Source organism: Castor canadensis, chromosome 1 (assembly GCF_047511655.1).
Source record: "Castor canadensis chromosome 1, mCasCan1.hap1v2, whole genome shotgun sequence".
NCBI lineage: Eukaryota > Metazoa > Chordata > Mammalia > Rodentia > Castoridae > Castor > Castor canadensis.
The window spans coordinates 188,386,887-188,405,073 of record NC_133386.1 but is presented as its reverse complement, the minus strand read 5'-3'; the positions used below and the strand labels follow the sequence as shown (position 1 = coordinate 188,405,073).

Genomic DNA, 18,187 nt, shown 5'->3' with positions numbered 1-18,187 from the left:
GAAGAATAAAACATAGAACTAATCAAACATGAAAATAACACAAGATAATGTACACAGCATCCACAGGTTTTAAGAAAATCAGAATTAAAAGCAAAATGAGCTATCTTAACATCCCTGCAACAAAAATGAGCAGAAAATGGTTATAAAACCAATTTTAATGAAAAAATGTGATTCTGAACATTCATGTCCTGCTGGTTGACATTTAAAATATTGTGGAAAAATAACTTTTAAAATGTGATCATTTTGAAATACAATTTACCAATGTCATAAAATGTTAAACATATACCTGCCCTATTAGTTCTTTAATCTTTGAGTACTTTAATTCACTTAAGAGAAATTAAATTCTATATCTATGCAAAGGCTTGCAAATTATTGCTTATGTTAGTTTTATTCACATTAGAAAATGGAATTAATCAAGTATAACAGTATGTGAAGTGCTATATATACATATATATTGTGTTATATTCATGTACTGGAATAATATCTATGAACAAAAGAAAGAACCTATTGAAATATGCAACACTTTGCATGAATCTCAAAATAATTCTAGTGAATGAAGAAAAATATATGAGAGGTTATTACTGTATGATTCACTTATACAAAATTAACATGTTGTGATATATTGTGTGGTCTAACAGGAAGATATTAGGAATGAAGAAACCTGTGTGCCTATTCCATTTTTAGTGTTAATAGTCAGGGAAATGAAGAGTCTTCAGTGTGCTCTTTTGACCTAGGTTTTGCCAGGATTTGTAGGAGGGCATAGCAACACTCATTAAGCAATTCTTTAATATAATCACTTATTCAATAAATCACTTATTGTTTAAATACTATTGGTAACTACTGTATCACATAATTTCCAATAAAGTAAGAATGTCAGGAATCAAGTAAGAATGTGATTAAATACAGGTATGGACATTTACATATATAACTTTCCATTAAATTTAAAGTACAAGATCAAATATTTTGAATTCTGCTCATCCATTTACAGAAAAAAAGATGACACACACTAAAACTTTATTCATGAAAAGATATTCTCCTCAGGCATAAATCACCAACAATAGATTAATTTGACTATCATATATCAAAATGGAGAAAATTTCAGGCCAATCTTTATAGGTAACAAAAAATCTATCAGAACCTGGAAGTTATTACCTTCTCAAGGCAGGAAAGGAGAAAGTCAAAATGTTTCTCTGATAAATATTTGAAAAATATAAAGCAAGTAAAAATAATTCATGCTATTATATTTAAAGAAACAATTTTCTCAATGCTGCAATCACCTCCTTGTTTCTAAGGCTGTAGATCAGGGGATTAAGCATGGGAGTCACAATGGTATAAAAAAGAGAGAGTAGTCTATCAGTTTCTGCAGAATGATTAGATTTTGGCCTTAAATTTTGGGTAGCAGATCAGTAAAATAAAACCACAACCAGAAGGTGGGAAGCACATGTGGAAAATGCCTTACCCTGTCCTGTGGCTGTGGGCCATCTCAGAATACTGGAAATGATTTTGCTGTATGACCCAAGTATCAGCATAAAAGGGGTCACAGCAAAAAATGTAGCTACTTTATAGACAGAGAGCTCATGCACAGGAGTGTCCACACAGGCTACCTTGATAAGAGGGGGTATGTCACAGAAGTGGTCAATTTCTGCAATTGCAGAAATGCAGAGAGAATATTTGACATGTCTGCCCTATCTGGACTGGGATTCTACTGAACCAGGAGCTGTCTGCCAGTTGGATGCACTTCCTTGGGTTCATGACCAGAGAATAGTGCAGAGGATTGCAGACGGCCATGTACTGGTCATAGGACATCACAGCCAGGAGTAAACTTTCAGTGACTGCCAGTGTAAGGAAGAAGCACATTTGTGTGGCACAGAGCAGTAAAGAATGCTTCTATCCTGAGTCCAAATGCTGACCAGAATCCTGGGGACAGTGACTGACATTTAACAGATTTCCAGGGAAGAAAAATTTGACAGGAAAAAATACATGGGTTTCTTCAATGTAGGGTCAAGAATGGTTATTGTGATTATAACACTGTTTCCAGTTAGGATAATTACATAAATGATGGAGAACACACCAGATAAGAACCCTTGGAGGTTTGGAAGGTCAGAGAATCCCAGCAGGACAAACTTCTTCACTGTGGAAACATTGTCTTCTGCATTTATCTCTTCATGGCTCATCTGTGGGTCAGAATGATTTAAGCAGAAGTACAAGTCATTTCACTGTCTTCATTATTTTCTTTTCTACATATAATGCAAGGATAACATATATTCTTGATTTGCCTTTTCTCTATAAGAACACACACTGTTGTGTAGCAGTTGCTCACGCCTATAATCCCAGCTACTTGTGAGGCATAGCAGTGGAATCATTGTTAGAAGCCAGCCTTGGCTGGCTTCAAATAGCTTGTGAAAACTTATCTTGAAAAAATGCAACACAATAAAGGGCTGATGGAGTGCTCCATTGGTGGAGGACCTGTCTATAAAGCATGAGTTCAAACCCCATTACCACCCACTCAAATAAAAAATAAATTAATACTATAACTTTCCAGAGCTCTAAAAGTATAATTAAGTGTATGTTTCATTAACGATAAATATCCATACGAAAATTTTCTAAATGATATTATATATGTTACTTATGTGATGAGATGTTATTTTAAATTTTGCTATTTATTTGAACACCCAAAATCTCAGAATATTAATTTATGTTCATTATAGCAATGACTCCTTTCTTTAGGTTTGGGTTCCTTTCTTTCTTTTAATGATTTCTTTATTTGGGTTTAATCCTTACCTCTCAAAGATTTTTCTTACTTAGTGTTTAAAATTGATTTTACTGTTCAAGTAAATATTTTGTATGTCATCTTAAATATTTTTAGCTTTGGGTTTACTTAATACTTTTTTATTTCTTCAGCATCTTTTTCAGCCTTAAGTTCTGCATAGTTTGACAATTTTAGTTTGAAAACTAATACATTTTCACATATTAAATGCTATTTAATTGTGTTCCTTTTTCAATTATTAATTATTTATATCATCAGCCATAAAATTTTATTCAGATATCTGAATGTGGAAAAAAGTAAATCTAAGATGTCATCTGTCCAGGAAAACTCAGAATGCAATTCCAGCTAGAATTTACAAAATTTAAATACAGTTTTGCTATGTAAAAACTTCAGCAACATCAACTCATCTCTGTGGTTGATTCATTCAATTCATCATTAATTAATGCTTTTTTACTTCATTTATTACATTTTCCTCAGGTATGCATTTGTGTTCATTGCAAGTGAGTTATTAGAGTATGATTATTTTTATTATGTTCTTTATTCATGTCTAGACCATGATAAGTTCCTTTTGATCGTCTCTACATTTTATGTGCATGTAATAGCACTGCATTACACAAAAATTTGATCACTAACCTCCTGGACAAGTTAATAAAAAGTCATATCATTTTCTTCGTTGGAGTAGTCATCAATTATAAGTAATGGTTCCTTACCAAAATTAAGACCACACATCCAAGTTTCAGACTAAGTATGTCTTACCTGTGTATCTGCGTGCATGTTCAAAAGGTGGATGGAGGGAATGAGAGCGTGTAGGAATAATTTCAGTTTCAGTCACACTTGCAGAAGTAGATCTCATCGAATTTCTTTTGAGTGAGCTCCATCACATCCACATTCAATGATAAGTAATTTGAATGCCAAAAGACATTAACTCATGGCAAAAAGAATTTACAATTATAATCATGAAAATGAATTTACAATTATAACCATGTACTAGGACTGCTATGTTGGACAGTGATCAAGATGTGTTCCAAAGAATATAGACACAAATAGAAAGATAGCCATAGAAAACACAAAATGTGGACATCATCAGGATTTTCTGACAGGAGTAAAGGAAAATTAAATATGAATTGTTTTTGTTATCTATAATACTAAAAATTGAATTGTTACTTAAAGTCTTCTATTTTTTATACTTCTCTTGATTGGCAATAGATTTTAGAAATTGTAAAAGTGGTTTATCATGTTCTCACAGAATTCAGAGTACAGTGATGGTTAACAGAGGCTGGGGATATTGTTGGGCAGGAAAGGATGGAATGAGGTTTCTTAGTGACTATTTAGTTCTAATTACAGGTAAAAAGATTTAAGCTTGGCACAAGAAGCTAATTTCTGTAATCTTAATTACCTGCGAGGCTGAGATCAGTAGGTTCACAGTTAGAGTCCGGTCTGGGCAAAATGTTCTTGAGATCCCCATCACAACCAATAGCTGGATGCAGTCATACACACTTATCATCCCAAGCTACACTGAAGAATGAAGTCAGGAGTATTATGGATTTCAGGCCATCACAGGCAAAATGATTGTCAGACCCCATCTTAAAGGAAAAAAAAATGGGAAGAGGGATGTTTGCCTGTCATCTCAGAGCTAAGGTAAGAAGCATAGAATATGAAGACTCTGGTCTAGGCCTACCTGGGGAAAAATCAAGATCCTGTCCCAAAAATAACCAGTTGAAAAAGGGCTGGAGTCTGGGTTCAAGTGGTAGAGAGCCTGCCTAGAAAGCGTAAAAGCCTGAGTTTAAGCCTTAGTATCACAAAAAGAAGAAGGAGGAGGAGGAAGAGGTGGAAAGAAAGAGAATAAGAAGAAGGAGGAAGAGAAGAAGAGAAGGTTTTGTCTGCCATTTTACAGTAGGATGAATTCAGGAAAGGATATTATCCTTTTGTATTTTTAAAAAAATCTGTAAGAAAGGATTTCATTATAAACAAATGCTATATATATGGAGAGGTAGATTTCCCCAGATTCTAGCAGTACACAATGCATACATATATAAAAATCATTATAAGTAACCAACAAATATGAACAATTTTTATGTATCAGGTGAAAAATAAAAAGGAAGAGAAAAGCAAGCTGGGAACATGGCTCAATTGGTAGACTGCCTGCCTAACAAGCTCAAGACCCTGAGTTTAAAACACAGTATGAGACAAAAAAAGAGAAAAAGAGAAGTAGATGACTTACAAAAAAAATTCAGTAACTGAGTTTATGAGATGGCCACAAATCAAACTTAAAAATGTTATTGGTAAGATAAGATTTCTGGTGAAAAAAGGCTATATAGCAATACTTATTTACTATACATTCCACAGTAGTTAATCATATTTCATCTGCATTTTAATTTGTATATAATTCAACTAGAGACTAAAACAGGGAAATGAGCAAAGCTAACAATGAAATCATTTGGTACTAGTAGGATAGAATGCAAACTAACTTCAATAATATCTGCTCACCATCTTGCTCATTAGTTATACAAACTCATGCTTAATGATATACGATACTATGACTATACTTGATAGATGTATAATACCTAAATATGTGCCTTAAACAGAATTACTTTATAAATCTTAACATTTAAAAGTCAGTATGAAAATGATAAGCTTTACTAAATGAACATATTAAATAATACATTACTTTCATTTTGATCTTGTGATGACATAAAAAATATAACCTACAGCTGAATCAGTGTTTTTGTAAGTTTAAAATTCAATACATTAAATTTAATGTTCTGTAACTAGGTGCTATTTGATGATGATAACCAGCAAGTATAACTTTGTTATGGACAACTCTAGTTCATACTTACCAATTTGCATGGAGATTAAATATAATACTTACCTTTATTGGCTGAATAAAGCCAATCACTTACAAAGTGAGAGAAAAAGGAGAAATAATTTTTTTGAATGTTAATTTTAATGGTAATTTACTTTATTGGAAACAGAAGCTAACTACCTCTCAATTGTATTCTGTTGTCAGAAGCAATAATGTTCTTAAGTACCAACTATTCTCCACCCCAAGGATCACCTCTTATTCAACTTCTAATTGGACTTAGTTCATTCAGAAGTTTCACATTGAAGTTGTCTACAAAGGAGTCATACCACTCATTCTACAACAATCCATCTCTTTCCAGGAAAACCTCCATGAATTCTATCACCAAATTCTGAATGCTGGTAAGTATACTTTTAAGGTGGGTATAGTTGGATTGAAGTAGGAATTAATTCATAATATTTGCCTATTTCTAGGGTCAAATATCAAGGTCCCCAGGATTTATGGAAGCCTAAACTGGCTGAAGTACACCTGCTACTGCTCTCAAACGTACAAAATGTATTGTTTTTCCTCATATCTACCCCCTACACATTAGTTTATCTACCCTCTTATTTCCAGGATTATTCCAATAGCCTTGCCTGAGTACAATTCATCCTACACAGAAACAGCTGGTATGTCTATGGCCATACTATCCTGAATGTGCCTGATTTCAGAAGCTAAGCAGGATTGAGTTTGGTTAGTACTTGGATGGGAGAAAAAGCTGGTGAATTTTTAAAATAAGTAAATCTCATCATTTTAATTCTACCATTTATTGTAAGGGTACATTAGTGCCAATAGATAGCTCCTTTCTTAATGTTTCTGACACTTCATTTCAAAACTTGTGGTTTTTTTCATTACTTTCACTATAAGTGAAGAAATTGAGCTATAAACTATTTGTACAGTTTTCCTAGAATTACTCATAATCTGTGTTCCAAATTTATACCATTGCTTTTGTCCATTCCCCTTGATTTGAAATATTATAAAACAATTTTCATACACCTCAGTTTTATTTTTGAGATAATGGTTCTTTTGAGAAAGTATGACTGTTCTGTAAGATCTCAACTCCTATCATTAAGAGTTATACACTATGCTCTTATATTTTTGTATTAAGATTATTTTCTTATAATTCTAAAAATCAAGCACTATCTAGTCAAATAGGTATTTATTTTAATTTTTTTTAAAGAAGCATTTTTGAACATTGCCGGTTTCTTTCAAGTCTGAAAATTTTTTTCTTCCTTTCTGTAAAAACAAGAGAATGACATACTTCTTGTTTGTTCTGTACATTTTATTCAGGATTTCCTTTACTTCTCAGAAAGTAAAAGTCTCAATCATGCCACGAAGAAATACTGGGATGAGAAAGAAAGTCCATGAGCTAGAAGTTGGTATATGCTTTTCACACACCCACAATAAGTGAATTTACTTACCTGATTCATACCCAAACATCCTTACCATCACTTAGGAAAATAATATGTATATTAAAACCTAAGAATGTGCAAAAAAGTGCATCAGTATTGTACATGTTATCTGGAGACAAAATTCAGCAATGGTTCTTACAGTAACTAAAAATTCCATGTTGATTAACTAGCAGGTCATCCACCTTCCACGAATCTTATTCCAGTCAGTTTTGACCATGATAGACAATCTTCCCTTTAAATACTAATAATTTCACTAACCTATCCTCTGGATGAGATCTTTCCATATATTTTTAATACATAGTATTAGACTTTCCATATATCTTTTCTATATAATATTCCCTGACATATTTTTGACATTATTTTCCATGACTCATTGTATATAGGATATAATACAAGTCTCCACTCTAGTATTTCACATACAATTGTGAATTGGATATAACAAGTCACAACTTATTAACAACTTATTAAACTTGTTTATTTTCAATGAAGTCAGGGAGGATGTTTAGAGGCACAATGATATTGCAAAAATCAATCTTTAATATTCAATGACATAAAGTTTCAATAGTTCTCATTATTATTTATGGAATTATAGATTTTATTGCTAAAATCAAAACCTTTGCAACTTAGCTTCTATAATAGTAATAATAATAATAACAATAATAATAAAAGAATATTGGTCTATTTTAATACAAATTTAAACATTCCCATTGAAAATCAAATCAATATATATAATGTTTAGCAAATGTACTTAGGTATGTGACCCAAAGTTGCCATGATTTTGTCCTTATTTTGTTAGGTGTGACACTATAATAGATGTTTGTCCAAAGAATCAAAATAAATTTTGTTCCTCAATAACTTACATTTGGGAAGAAAAAAATGTTTTTTTCCCCTCTAGAAGGAGATTCGCTACAAAATAATGTCCTTCTCATAGAAATGTTGTTATTCATGATGGCAACATTTCCTTTGTAGTCACCATAATAAAATATATGCATTTATTTTGTATGCAATGCATCATTCTATGATTTTGTTTTCTTTAATAGGTTATTTCATGATACTTTTAATTTTGTTTTTATTTTTGTGGGACTCAAACGCTAGGTCTCCTTCATGCTCAGTCAGTGTTCTACCATATCCCCGGCATTTAATATTCATTTAATTGTTTACAACAGACAAATTAGATAAGAAACTATATTTCAAATGCTTACCACAGTTTAGTTAATTTATGTTTTTGATTTACAAATCAGAAATGTATAATTCTGTTTTAAATAGTGATGCTTTCTGAGAGCAAGTTATGATCATTGTTTGATATATTTAGTATATACTGTTTTTCATGTGAAATAGTTACTGAATGCATTTAAGTAGAATATCTAATATTAATATTTTATATTCACCTTTTACAATTCTGGAGTCCAGTCTTTCTAGTTGATGAAGTTTTTAGATACTTTATCTGTCTAAATTGTGACAAATCTATGGCGTTTTAAAACAAAATCTCTAGTTGGTTTTGAAACAGCCAGTGACCTATATAGCATCTTTTCAGACAATTCTTTAGATAGATCAGACTTTTCTGCAATCTCTCCATGGCAAAAAATTTCACCTAATCTTTTTTCACTAAATAAGGACAGAATACTCAGATGCCCTAAAAGAAGATACACTCTTAATTATCTCATATTGCCTGCAGGAAAATGTTCAAATTATGTATTGATTTGTTTTCTTCATAATTCTTCTGAATAGAACTTTTCAGCAAATTTTGTCTCTTGTTAACATCATCTGGACATACTTATCCTATTATTTTTCAATTCTGTTTCACAGAAACTTAGATTACTTTATTAATATTATGATGCTCTTTCAGACATAATGAGAATACCTGAATTGACAAACAAATCCTTTTGTTTTCATATCCATTTGATAGTATTTTTACAGTGGACCAGTTTTTCAGGCTTGTGTCCTCATCTTCACTCCACTAAAGAAAAATATCTCTTAACTTTGGTCCTCAGCACTTTTCAATATTCGTGACGTACCTCTCAATTATTTTGCAACACATATTTGAAGGTGATATGTGCTCCCAAATCTCTTTCCATATTTCCACTGCCAGAGAGGTAAAACTAAGGCATTAACTATTGTGATTAATGGTACAATAAACAGAGAGAGATATCTCCCTTAAATCCTTATTTGAATTCCTTTCAAAAGATCCTCATGAGTGGGATTATTGGATATATGGTAGTTTCAATTTTAATTCTTTTCAGAAAACTCTGTACTACTTTCCATAATAGCTGAACCAATTTACCTTCCAACCAACAGTATAGTTGGGTTTCATTTTATTCAATATCTTTGCCAATACTTGTTTTCTTTTGTCATTTTTGGTAATATCTATGCATCAGTTCTGAGGTCATCTCTCCTTGTCGTTTTGATGTTCTTCTTAGGCAAATAGTAAAGCTGAGCAGTTTTACATATACTTTTTGACAATCTCCATGTTCTGAGAAATGTCTAATCAGGTCACTTATCTGTTTGCAATCATACAGGTCCATTAACTAACCCCATCTTTTTTTTTAAATAGTTGAAACAAATATTATGTTTATACATATCTCAGCTCTAAATTAAAAATATATTCAAAAGTTTACTGCAAACAACCATATACATTTTAGATAAATGAAAAAAATTTAATATTTACCCATGCATTTATAAGTAATATTCATATGTTTTTCATTATAAGACGTGCATTTTGTTCCAATGCCCTGTTACTTCAACTACATTCACTTAAGTAATTTTTAAATATCTTATTTGGATCAAGTGTACAGGTATTGGATTCCTTTTGTTGTACTGAGTATTCCTGCATTTTAAATGCAATCTTTTAAATGCTTTTTGCAGAGCTTCTTAAATCTACAAATGAAATGTAATACGGGGACAAGGGGCACATATTAAGGGTGTGTAATTTGTTGTATGATATGCAATACATATACAGCTGTGAAACCATGATAATAGTCAAGGTGGTCAACAAGTCCATCATGACCAGAAGTTTCCTGATGTAGGTATTGAGTCCACACACACACAACAAAAAAGAAACGAATTAACTCCACTCTGGGAGGAGAAAATATATTTCTTAAGTATTTAGATTTTTTTTTTTATCATTCCCCTCTGGCCTACCACTTGATGCAAGATCCCAGACTAATTCTTTTGTGTGTGTGTTTTGGAGTTAGAACTCAGGGCTTAGTGTTTGCTAGGCAAGTGCTCTACCACTTGAGCCTACCTCCATTCCTTTTTGGTCTGATTATTTTAGAGATAGGGTGTTGTTTTTTGGCTAGGACAGTCTGTACTGTGATCCTATTTTGCTGTTTTCATGGTAACTGGGATGACAGAGTGTGCCACCGTGCCAAACTTTTTTACATTGAGTTAGGGGTCTCTAAAACTTTTTTGCCCAGATTCACAACACTATTGGGTTGAAATGAGTTCTCATGAACTTTTTGCCCTGGCTGACCTCTAATCATGCTCATCCCTATCTCAATCTCCAAAATAGCTAAGATTAAATGTATAAGCCACTGTGCCAGCACTTTACATTCTCTGTGTTTTGTACACAAATTTTGGCCTATCTTAATGAATATTTTCTTCAAAATTTGCATATGTTATTGCTTTGGATGATGCATGTAGAAAAGCTAGGCCATGCATTTTTTTTAATCATATGTGCATACAATGTTTGGGTCATTTCTCCCCCCTTCCCCCAACTCCTCCCTTACTCCTCCACCCTCTCCCTCTCCCCTCCACCCCCTCAATATCCAACAGAAACTATTTTGCCCTTATCTCTAATTTTGTTGAAGAGAGTGTATAAGCAATAATAGGAAGGACCAAGGGTTTTTGTTAGTTGAGATAAAGATAACAATACAGGGAGTTGACTTGCATTGATTTCCTGTGCATATGTGTTACCTTGTAGGTTAATTCTTCTTGATCTAATCTTTTTTCTAGCTCCTGGTCCCCTTCTCCTATTGGCCAAACACAACAAGGGGATTGGACTTTGATCACATGATAAAAGCGAGAGCACACAAGGGAGGTATGAGGATAGGTAAGAACCTAAAAAACTAGATAGCATTTGTTGCCCTCAACACAGAGAAACTAAAGCAAATGTTTTAAGAGCATGCATCTTTTATCCACCATAAACATATGACCATACAAAGAATTAGAAAACATGGCAATTGGCATCCTTAGAAAAAATGGTATTCCAGCCTGGCACTGTACAGTATGCTTCTATTCCCTGTTATTTAGGCTAGTGACAGGAGAATCATAAGTGTAAGAACAGCTTGGGTAAAAGTAGATAGACTGTCCTAAAATCAAAACAACAACAAAAATAAACAAATACAAAAGGGCTAGAGGCAGAGCTCAATTGGTGGCATGCTTGCCTCACATGCATAATGTGCCTGGGTTCAATACCTAGTACTAAAAACAATTAAAAAACAAAACAAAACAAAGCAAAGAAACAAAAAAACCAAAAAGCAACTGAATTATGTATTCCAATATATACTTAAAGAGCTAGTAAACAATGTTGAAAAACAGTTTTAAAACATAATAAATCCGCTTAGCACCCATTTGAAATATGAGCTGTGTCTTCATTATTTGCAATTTCTCATTATTTAGGATTCTACTATGGACTTTTTGACATGTTAATGGTAAGAGCCTCATTTCCAGAAAAATTTATTCCTAATATCCACATATTCATGTTTGCTAATGTTCCATTGGTCAAAGCTATTCCCATAGTTAAGCCAAGAATTATTGTGAGAAAAAAAGGCATGGATGCTAGCAGGAATGTTTTATTAGGGACATTACAAATATATGTGTACCATGATTTTTTTGCATGTTATACTTATTTATTATATTTATTAAAATATCTCTCAATTTAAAAGTCCACTGTACATTTTTTGTTTTGAAAAACAGGATTCAATAAACACTGTATTATATAATAATATGTATTTGTCATTCATGTACATATATCATGATTCATTCATACTTTTATTTTTATGAGAAAATCATTTAGTAATGATTGCCAAAACAAATATATTTTTTCTCCTTAATAGAGAATGTTTAGAATATAGAAAGACATCAAATTAAAATTTGTTGTATGTCAAATCAGCTTCTTTACTGATAAATCCCTATTTATCAGTTTAGCTAAGAAGAAAGAATGATTTTTTTAAACAGTATGATTAAGAAAATGGCACAATTACCATAACTTGATGAACATAGAGTCTGCTAGGAAAAAATTATATCACTGGGTTATTTACACATTTTTTAAAAAGCTTGAACTATATGCTATTCATATACACATATATGTAAATTAGACATATAAAAATAATTTTTGTAACTTTGTCTCATAATGCTAATTTTCGTAAGAATTTTCTCAGTGCCTCAGTAACATTTTTGTTCCGCAGACTACATATCATAAGATTGTACATTGGGGTCAAGACAGTGTAGAATAAAGAGTGTAATTTGTCTCTTCCTTCATACTGATTGGATTTGGGTTTTAAGTAGGTGATACTGGCTGATCCATAGAATCAAAATACAACTATAAGGTGGGAAGAGCAAGTGGAGAAGGCTTTTGGACCTTCCTGTCTTAGATGGCAATTTCAGGATAGCTGAGATAATTCTACTGTAGGACCCAAGAATCAACATAAAGGGAACAGTGACAATTACCACAGCAAATATGAAGACCGTCATCTCATTCACAAAGATGTCCCCACAAGCCAGTTTGAGCATTGGGGGAATGTCACAGAAGAAGTGATTGATTTGGTGAGATTCACAGAAGGGCAGGGAGAAAATCTGATATGTCTGCCCTACTTGGATAGGAATTCCACTAATCCAGGCGGCAGCCAGCAGCTGAGTATAAACCTTTTGGTTCATGAGTAGAGAATAGTGCAGAGAGTTACAAATGGCCACATAACGGTCATAGGCCATCACTGCAAGAAGGAAACACTCTGTGGCTCCCAAAATAAGGAATAAGCACATTTGTGTAGCACAGACAAGAAAAGAAATATTTCCTTTTTGGGCCCAAAGGTCCATGAGCATCTAGGAAGAGTGACAGACACATAACAGATCTCTAGAAAAGAAAAATTACGTATTAAAATATACATGGGTGTCTGAAGTGTAGGCTCTATTCTTGTTACTAGAATGACGATGCCATTACCCAGCAGGATAATCAAATAGATGACTAAGAACACTCCAAAAAGAAACCAATGCAGTGTGGGAATATCAGAAAACCCCAAAAGGACAAATTCCATCATTATAGTGAAGTTTGTCTTTATAATTTTCAATTGGTTTTCTCCCTGTAGGATTAAATTTATTGAATACATTTTCCTGTTTTAAAATTGAATTGGGATGTAAATTTTGATCCTTAACTTTTCTTTGTTTCTTTCTTGAAGCTTTTTGTCTTTGATTGTTGGAGGTTTAATGTGAAATCAGGAGCAATGAACTTATCTACAAAAAAGCAAAAGTTAATTTGATGGATAAAAAGCTTTAAAATGTACTTTAAATGTTAGATTGGCATTCTGATTATAATAATGAAATCCATTTAAATCACAATACCACAAAGATAAAAACATGAACTTTAACTTCTAGTAACTATACAATATTTTTCTCTAGCCTACCCTTGTCCTTTTATCTTTGTCCCAAGCATTGTTCAATCTCCCTAGCTGGAGAAGCTTTTTTCTGTTTCTATATATCTTTTATCCTCAACTCTCAAATATATCCTTATTTTTTTGTGTTTTTTTTTCCTTTTATTTTCACATAGAATTTCAACCTGTCACTGTTTCAGTCTTATAAGAGTTATATTTTTCATTCATTGATCATTGATGACATAAGAGCTTGTATGTTTTTCCAGTTTATGGGATTTTCTTCCTTTCTTAAATTAAATATGTAAGCCATTGAAACCAGGTATTTCCTCATCATTATCTTTTACATAGTCATTAACATGTGTGATTGCATTGATTTGCAACCTCAAGACATATAATTAATGTAGTTTAACTTTTTAACAGAAATTTTATATTAACAGTATATTCATATTTGTCTATTAGGGCAGCATTTAAGTTTCAACATTCATATAACCTTTCACATCCACCTCTCACCCTTTCCCCCAACATTTACTCTATGACAGAAACAATTCCTTAGTTAAATACAACTTTTCTTTCTTCTGACCATGGGCCGGAGCATTTCAGAAAAACAAAGTCAAGAAAAATAGTCAAGTCTCCCACCTCATGTTTAGTGACCACAAACAGAGGAGAGCATTGAATTCTGCTTAAATGTTCTGTTAAACTTCTTTAATTGGTTTTCTATTTTTCCACCAATTTTTAATGCAAAATGTGTAAATAGAACCTTCACTCTTAAGGTTTGCTCTCACTCAATCCATAGCAACTGTCCAGACTATTAACTGATCGCCCTACCTTATTTTTTGAAGAGTAAGAGTCAGTCAATACAAATCTAACATTTCATCACTAACTAACTATCCTTTCTACATTTAACCAAATAAAGCTTTGTTTTTATTGTCTTCATGGTTCATTCAGATGACATCTTCCACTGAAGCTTGCTCTAAGATTCTAATGTAGCCATCCACAATAGTTCATCCTTCCTCAGACAAATATTCAGAGTGGTTTACTTCTTCCCCTCACATCTTCATAGATTCAATTCAACCTGCCATGACATCTGATGGACTAGTAATAATTCTTTGGGCATGAAGATTAGGTCAGACTGGGTATAATTTGTAGCAGCCACATTCACAGCTCTTCAGAACTTAATAAACCTGAGTTGGCTAAGTCCCACCTATTCCTCCCCCTAAAATTTCATATATGTTACTTCTCTTTGTCTTCATTCCCAAAGTTTTGAATTTCATCTTTTACATTTAAATTACTCTTGTATCCTTATCCCATACAATTTATTCTGAAAAAAATATCAGGGTGAATATTTAAAGACATAAATTTGTAATTTTATATCTTCCTTGGATTCTCCTTGTACTTACAATAACTTTCACATTTCCTTTCATTGCTTCAAACTCTTGTAAAATTTTGCTCTTGAGTAACTTATTAATGTGATCATTCTATGTCTTTACTTGCTTTTTTTTTCTCAAAAATTGAGTTCTTCTTCTGGATCTTAAGAATGGAAAACTTAAAATCATTCCCATGCTTTCTCTTCTGCCCAGAATCTTCTTAACATGTCTGATGTTATTTAAGACTCAATTCAGGGGGATTTCCAAGATGGCGGCTAGAGGTAGGAAGCAGAAAGCGAGCCTCCTATAGTGAAATCTTGGAGAGACACTGGAGACACACTTTGCAGGCATAATCACCAAGAAAAGGCATAACTTTGACCCCTCCACATCTCCAGCCGGTGCAGAGAATCTCCACTTCATGTTAAATGAAGAAACTAGGAGGGCCCCCGGGGCCGCCAGTGGCCGGCGCCCATACGGCTTGGGAAGACGCAGACCAGGTGAGCTTTGCGGTACCACAGTAGCCCCACAGACAAGCCTGGGCCAGAGCAGCATAGCCCCCTGGACAGACTGACCTCCACCCGGGGAAAAAAAGAGAAACTGAGTAATAAGCAATAAGAACAGTTAAGACACGCTGGAAAGAGGGTGGGGTGCCCTGAGCGCTGAAGATTGTGGGAAGGGAATACTTCCCGGGACTGTAAATAAACAAGCCAGGCAGGCTGGAGAGCCTCTGGCGGGAGCGGGGCACGCGCCCAACAACCAGGAGTGGGGAAGCTTGTGAGAGGAGGGAATACCCACTTCCCACGTGAACTGTAAACAAACATGGCGGCCGGCAGGAGCAGCAGCACCGCCCAGTAAGCAGGAGCAGGAAAGCTTCTGAAAGTGGCAGTGGGAGGAAAACTTCAGAGGAGAGGGGGGAAGACCCACCTCCCACATGAACTGTAAATAAACACACAGGCCTGACAACACGAGGGTAGTATCACCATTCCCAGTGCTTGGAAAGGGGAAAGCTTGTAGCAGAGGCTCCCGCACAGGAGAACTCTGAGCAAACAAAGCCTGTGCGACCAGGTGAGTGCTAGCTCACCCCAGCGATCTGCATAAATAATGCCGCCAGCTACAGGCTGAGAGCAGCAGGCAGGTAAGCCACAGTTGCAGATACCACTCTCAGAACTGTCTCCAGATGCTTTTTTTTCTTCTTCTCCCTACCTTTGATGAGAGAACAACCGAATTACACCTGTAAGCCGAAAAACTTACTTAAACTGTATTGCATTTGAACTGGGGACACTTAGTGGGGCTTTTTTGTGTGTGTGTGTGTGTGTGTGTGTGTGAGTGTGTGTGTGAGTGTGTAGTTTTGTTCTACTTTATGCATCCCCTTTGATGAGACAACTACAGAACAATATCTGAGGCACCAACTCCAAGACTGGAGATTGAGACGGACACCCAAATTATTAAGACGGAAACTGCATTGCATATAAACTTGGAAGTTTTTTTTTTTTTTTAATTTTCTATTTTCCATTTTATTTTAATTCATTTTTATATATAGATATTACTTTCATTTACTTATTTTTTTTTAATCTTTGATTTTCAATCCTCTCTCTCTCTAACGTCTGTTCAGCTTACTGTCAATTAGTACAATAACACTCCCTGTTTATACCTTTGAAACTCTCTTGTCTGATACCTTGTTCTGCTTTCTCCCTCTTGTCTGTATATTTGTTTTCCCCTTTTCTTTAACTTCTTGCTTTCCATCTCAGCTCACTCTTCCATTCTAAATATTACCATTGTTATTATGACAAGCTAGAAAATACTTAATTACACACAGTACAGGGACAGTAACAACACCAAGGACAATGACGGGAAGACAGAAAAAACAGGAAAACCAGTTTCCCCAGAGCAAAAAATTAGTACAGGAACCAGAGGGGAATGAAGAGAACATAAACTCACATCCAGACTCCAACAAAATGAAGATAAACTATGCCAAAGGACCCAATGAAGCCTACAAGAATAATTTAAAAGAAGACATACTACAAGTACTCAATGAGAATTTTATAGAGATGATACTGGATAGGGTCAACCAAAATGTACAGGAGACACTCAAGAAATTCCAAGACAATAAACATAGAGAATTTGAAAAAGCAAAAGAAGAAATAAAGGAAACCATAGAAGCACTGTATAAACACCAAAGTGAAAGAGACAACACAATGAATAAATGGATAAATGAACTCAGGACAAAAATAGACAACAATAAAGAAGAAAACTGCCAGGATATGGAAAACCTCAGAAAAAAGAACAAAACAGAATTGCAAAACAAAATGGAAGGCCAATCCAGCAGAATAGAACAAACAGAAGACAGAATCTCAGAACTTGAAGATGAAATGGTAATTAAAGGAAAAACCGAAGAACTATTAATTAAACAACTCAAGACCTGTGAAAAGAAAATGCAAGAACTCACCGAATCCATCAAAAGACCAAACTTGAGAATCATGGGCATCGAAGAAGGAGAAGAGGTGCAAGCGAAGGGAATGCGTAATGTATTCAACAAAATAATAACGGAAAATTTCCCAAATCTAGAGAAAGATATTCCCATACAAATGCAAGAGGCCTCCAGGACACCAAACAGACCAGATCAAAATAGAACTACTCCACGACATATCATCATTAAAACAACAAGTTCAGAAACTAAGGAAAGAATATTGAAGGCTGTAAAAGAGAAAAAACAAGTAACATACAAAGGTAAGCCCATCAAAATCACAGAAGACTTCTCAACAGAAACATTAAAAGCAAGAAGAGCATGGGGTGAGATATTCAGGGCACTGAATGAAAATAACTTCAACCCCAGGATACTCTACCCAGCAAAGCTATCATTCAAAATAGATGGAGCAATAAAAGTCTTCCATGATAAGCAGAAACTAAAACAATATGTGACCAAAAAGCCACAATTACAAAAGATTCTGCAAGGGATCCTGCACACAGAAAGTGACACCCAACTTAACCATGAAAAGGCAGGCAGCACCAAACCACAGGATAAGAAAAAAGCAAGACAGTAGAGAGTAACATCAAGTTAGGTATACACAATCAAACCTTAAAACAACTAAGATAACTAAATGGCAGGAATCACCACATACCTATCAGTAGTAACGCTTAATGTTAATGGACTTAATTCACCCATGAAAAGACACCGTTTGACAAAATGGATTAAAAAAGAAGATCTAACAATTTGTTGCTTA

At 34.0% G+C, this 18,187-nt stretch overlaps 1 pseudogene; it reads right to left on the bottom strand.

Moving 5' to 3' along the window:
• Positions 1 to 12,363: 12,363 nt before the first annotated feature.
• Positions 12,364 to 13,341, bottom strand: LOC109677411 (olfactory receptor 10AG1-like; annotated as a pseudogene).
• Positions 13,342 to 18,187: the final 4,846 nt, after the last annotated feature.